The sequence below is a fragment of the Brassica napus genome, chromosome A7, assembly GCF_020379485.1.
Source record: "Brassica napus cultivar Da-Ae chromosome A7, Da-Ae, whole genome shotgun sequence".
Lineage (NCBI taxonomy): Eukaryota > Viridiplantae > Streptophyta > Magnoliopsida > Brassicales > Brassicaceae > Brassica > Brassica napus.
Window position 1 is genome coordinate 11,825,568 of NC_063440.1, and position 5,925 is coordinate 11,831,492.

At 28.7% G+C, this 5,925-nt stretch overlaps 1 pseudogene; it reads left to right on the forward strand.

Annotated features, from left to right (window-relative positions):
- Positions 1-1,489: 1,489 nt before the first annotated feature.
- Positions 1,490-5,330, forward strand: LOC106433375 (annotated as a pseudogene).
- Positions 5,331-5,925: the final 595 nt, after the last annotated feature.

Here is a 5,925-nt window from a genome sequence, read left to right on the forward strand (position 1 = left end):
ATTCACTAAGAAAGAGTCCTTATTTAGAGATTTTAAAGATTAAATCCTTATCTTTTAGTGGAATCCACTGATTATTTAATTTTTTTTTTCTTAAGAATTTTTCTGTAAGGATTCCCGTTGCGGGTGCTCTTAGCGATATTCCCTAAAATTATCGACACTGAGCCGTGACCGAATTAAGTGAAAATTATAGCCTTAGACTTCTTTGTTGTTTTCTTTTGTTTTTTTTCTCCGTGACACAGCTAGACTTTTTTTGTAGACCGTTAAAAAGTGAAGCCTTTGCCAACCGTAGAGAAGAGGTCATGTTCCTTTTACAAAAGGCAAGTAAGTATTAAAGGAAGAACTCTGATGATATCATAAATTACTGAGAATCACATTTTAGTATGTGTATATAGTGATTGACAGAGTTAAAAGTTTTGTCTATTGGACATTATTAAATATCTCATAGAAATTTGTAGTTTTAGGATAGGGCTTTTTGTAGAATTGACCTAAAATTTAAAGTCAAACATAAAACTAACCTCATTTTTTTTGGAAATTGGTTTTGCCCTATTCATCACACAAGTTCATATAATTTACGAAAATGCCATCAATTTTTTTCTTTTCGAAAATGACATTTTTACTCTCTCACCATCATCATCTTCAAATAATTACAAGATTGCCATTGTCATCAATACCCTAACCACAATGAACAACCAATTTGAAGCTCTTAATGCTCCCAAAATCGAGTTACCCTTCTTCATTTTCTATTATTATGAACTAAACACAACATATATTTCACTTTCTCTCCACATTGAGCTAAAAAAACCCAAGATTTTGATTTTACATTTTTTATAGTTCATAAAGTCATAGAAGCTAACGATTATGGATGAGTCACTTTCGTTTGAGATTCTGTGTGCTTGGAGAAGCCTTATGTGTGCTAAGGAAGTTATCTCACCACTACTACCACTACCAGCCCTATAGTAAACTGGATTCCACCAACCATTTGGAAATTAAATATAAATACAAAACACATAATTTTATAAAAAATAAATGAGATTATATAAAGAGAGGTATAAAACTGAAATTAACTATGAATAAATACCATAGGAATATAACTAATAGCATGAAGGTCGAGCCAGAATTTTTATAACTAATAGAATATTTCTACCGGTTGAACCCAAAGCACTTGTCTAACCATGCAGATAATCTAAAATATTTTAGTACCAAATTCGCAATCCAAAATACTCAAATGCCGGTTTCCAGATTCATTTTATGTAATTCTCAAAAATTGTTTTATTTTGAGTTAGAGAGAGAGAGAGAGAGAGAGAGAGAGAGAGAGAGAGAGAGAGAGAGAGAGAGAGAGAGAGAGAGAGAGAGAGAGAGAGAGAGAGAGAGAGAGAGAGAGAGAGAGAGAGAGAGAGAGAGAGAGAGAGAGAGAGAGAGAGAGAGCTATTTTTATAAATATCTATTTACAAAAAATAAATAAATAAACAGATAAAAAAATACTCATACATCAACCATAATATATATTTTAAAATAAATAATTTCTATTGTAATTGAAATTTTATTTTAGGTTTTGAAAATAATGATTCCAGTTTTCTGTTATGATCGGCGAATATTAATAATGAATGATTTAATTTAATAAATTACAAAAAATATAATTTTATTTAACCTATATTAAAATTGTATCTAAAACTATAAATTTTGATTTTGGTTATTTTAACCAATAAACTCACTAAATCATTAAAACCTTACAATACTATACTTATAATTTAAAATATTCCATAAAATGATAAGTTCGATATCATTGATATCTACAACTTTAAAAACTTGAATAACTACAAACTAGCCATTTTAATAAGATCACCTTAAGTTTTCTATTGAATATACCTTTACCTTAGACGTCTGATACAACTAGTAAAATTACCGAACATATATTATGACAAAGTTAGGAAAACAAACAGAATCAGTGCATCGCCCTCCTTCTCTCGTCCGCTTCGAGTCTTGTCTCCTATTTAATTACTCAAACTATATAATAAGAAAATTTAAAACCAAATATCTGTCCTGGCTAATTAGCCTATATGTTGTGTATAGTCTATAAGAGCATGATTAATGGGAGATTCTTAAGGTGAAATTCTTAGTAGAACATAAGAATTCGTCTCTTAACTTTTAATTAAAAAAAGTAAGAATCGGTTTTTAAATATCTTATTTAAAAGCCGGTTCTTAGTTTTTTTAGTTAAAAATTAAGAGACGGGTTCTTATATTCCGCTAAGAAAAAACCTTATCCTAAGAACCTCCATTAATCATGCTTTAAGTATAACCGATTCATTCACCACCATACACTCCTTTATTTATTTTTATTTTTTGTTCTTTCTCCTTTTCTAATCTACTCGGAACTGAGACAAGGTGGAGAGGACGGAACCGATCAAAGAGGAAGCATGTCTTGTAATTACAGCTTATCTTTCTTCCCTTCAAATTTCACTCTCCAAAACCATCACCAAGACGAAGAAGATTATCCCCTGTCTGTTCTTCCTTCTCAAGACTTCCATTGTACCTCGCATCAACACTATTTACAAATTCCATTCCTCTTATTTTTTGTTATTTCTTTTAATTTCTCATAATCTGCTCTGTTTTTTAGGGTTTCTTGGTAAGAGATCTCCAATACGGAACATAGAAGGCTTCTGTAATTTAGAGATGAACGGAGACGAAGAGTTCTCAACGATGGATCTAAGCTAGGAGAGAAGAAGAGGAGATTGAACATGGAGCAGAATAAATAAAAAAGCAATTATAAATCCAGCATTGGATATTTGACAAAATAAAGTTTAATATATACAGTAGAACTTCTATAAATTAATAATATTTGGATTTTGAAATTTTATTAAATTATCTATACTATTATTTGCGAAGTAAATTTTTGCAACGGAGCTTTCACGTTAAAAGTTAGAGCGGTTAATATCGTTTATACCCTTAATGAATAATTATATAAATTAGTCAAAATATAAAAACGAATTTCAAATCTATCTGATTAAAAAAAGTAATTAAAATTAATAATAAATCGTTTATACTCTTATTGAATAAATTATATAAATAGTCAAAAATAAAAACAAATTTAAAATATATCTGATTAAATAAGTGATTAAAATTAATTATAATAAGAATTATCTAAAATATAAATAATTAAAAATGAATTTCTATTAATACTATTATAATTATATATTATATTATATTATATAATTGACTTTAAATAAATATAATAAAATTTTCAAAAATAAAAACATGTTTAAAAACATAAGATAATTCTTAGATATATTCTGTTGTTATCTTAAAATAATATTTTATTATAAAATTTATAGTTAGATATAAAACAATCTATAATTAAATGCTAATCAAACAAATAAATACATTTTCTAAATTATATGTGATTTTTTTTAAAATTTAACACAACAATAAGAATATATATATATATATATATTTGATAAAAACTAATGAATATATAGTAATAATATTTTATTTATATATTATATTTGATAATTGAATATGTATTAATAAAATTCTCAAAAATAAAATATATTTTTAAAACATAAGATAATTCTTAAATATGTTATGTTTTTATCTGAAATAATATTTTTTATTATAAAATATAAAGTTTAAAGTTTGATTTATCTTTTTAAAAATTAAATTAATAATTGATTATGTTGGTTTTGATTTAGTATTTATAAACAGATAAATATATCTATAAAAACACTATGCCCGCATGTGCGGGCAAAACACCTAGTAGAGATATTAATTTACGAAAGTTTCCTTATTTATATTTTTTATTTTAAGATATATTTATTCTAAGATAAAAAAATATTTGATTTTACTATATAGATATTAATTATTATTTTTTGAAATTTGACATAAATTTTAATTCTATTATATTATTTGGTGTATATAATATATATTGAATAGAATTAAAATGTGATTTAAGATATAATATTACTAAATCTCATCAAAAATATATTAAGTGTTAAGAAAATATAAATATAATTCTATTGTGAATATAAAACAAACAATATAATGATAGGTTCTTACCTATAAAAATATGTATACATATAAATTATTCATTTATAATTTTAATGGGACCATATCTTTACATAGAATTCTCTAAAAAATTATTATCTTATTATTTTATTGATTTGTGTCAAATTTTAAATCGGTCCAATTTGGGACTGGAGAAATTTATTAGTTTATCAAGTTTTAATTAATAGAGGTTCTATTGTATTTTTAATATATATATCTAGTCCAATCCCACATAGACTTTTTGGAAGTAACGACCCAAGAACAAATCCGCGAGGGCTAAACAGCGAACACTATCATACTAAGTGAGGGATTGGACTCTGGTGATATACACCTGGCTCTAGTTGAACGTCTGACCTCCAACACGTGCATCCGGTCTGGCTCTAGTAGAGCATTTGGTCTTGGAGTGCAACTCGTCCATTGCAACAGATAGGTATCAAAGCAAAGATTTCGTGGTATCTTTGGTTTGAAGAGAAAATTGTCAGAATAAATAAAACGACAATCCAAGTCCCACATTAGATATTACTATTAGACATAATAAAATCTAATATATATATTCAATTCCACTGGTCTTTTGGGAGTAACAACCCAAGAACGAATAGGTGAGAGCAAAGCCCAAAACAGAAAATATCATACTAAGTGAAAGATTAGACATACATCTGACTCTAATTGAACTTATGGCCTCCCGCACCATTCGGTTTGGCTTTAGTATTACATCTGGCCCTGGAATGCATTTGGTCCGTCACAACAGAGCAGTTGAAGACGCTAGAAAAGAACTTCGAGCTTGGTAACAAACTCGAGCAGACAGAAAACTAGGGCTGGCTCGTGCCTTGTGATTACAACCAAGACAAATCACTATTTGGTTCCAAAATAGAAGGGCTCGTTCCAAGACCAAACAGCTCGAGAGAGACTACGATGAGCTCAAGCGTCAGGTCAAGAGTCTCAAACATGAGAACGGCACTCTTCAAACTCAAAATCAAAAGCTTGAGGCTCAGGTAAAGGCATTGAAAAGTAGAGAGCCGATAGAACCAATCAATCTGAACAAAGAAACAGAGGGTTCATATAGTAAAAAAAGTGAGAACATCTCTGGTGACATCAGACCGGCAGAAATTGACAGCCAATTCGCTGGAGGCCATCCACCGTCTTTACCGACGACTACAACGATGCAGTTTTTTCAAGATTCCTCGTCAGAACAAAGAATGGTGAAAGAAGAGAACAGTATCAGCAACATGTTCTGTGGTATCGATGACCAATCTGGGTTTTGGCCATGGCTTGACCAGCAGCATTACAACTGAATGTGGTCTACCTAATTTTGTTAATCAAATTACAAATTTTACATTTCTTGAAGTAATCAGACGAACCAATTCATGTTTCATGAATCTAAGTGCACCAAATAAGCAACAAAATAATATTACAGTAGTTATAAACCATATGGGGCCAATCATTATACTATAAAGTCTGAACCATGTGACTGTATATATGACAACTCACATCCAGAAACGCTAAAGATTATAAACCAAAAATTAGATTTTGACCCGTGCTTGGGAAGCGCGGATTTATTTTTGATTTATTTTTAATAATTAGAGAAATTTCGGTTTTGAATCATATAATTTTGATGATTGTATGACAAATATATCTGGTTTGCGTAGGCACTATTGATTTATATGAAATTTAATCATGTGCTTGTGTTTTTGTGGAATTTGTTCGAAATCTATTTGAAGATTAATTTGTGTTTATTAGTATAGAAATTTGAAAATGAGGTAGATATAGTGTTATCAGCAAATATTTTTGCTACATTTATTTGTATGTATATCAAATACCAAACTACCCAAATATAAACCCAAGTAGTTAAAATATTAGTTCCTCAAAAAAAAAAAAGTAGTAAAAATA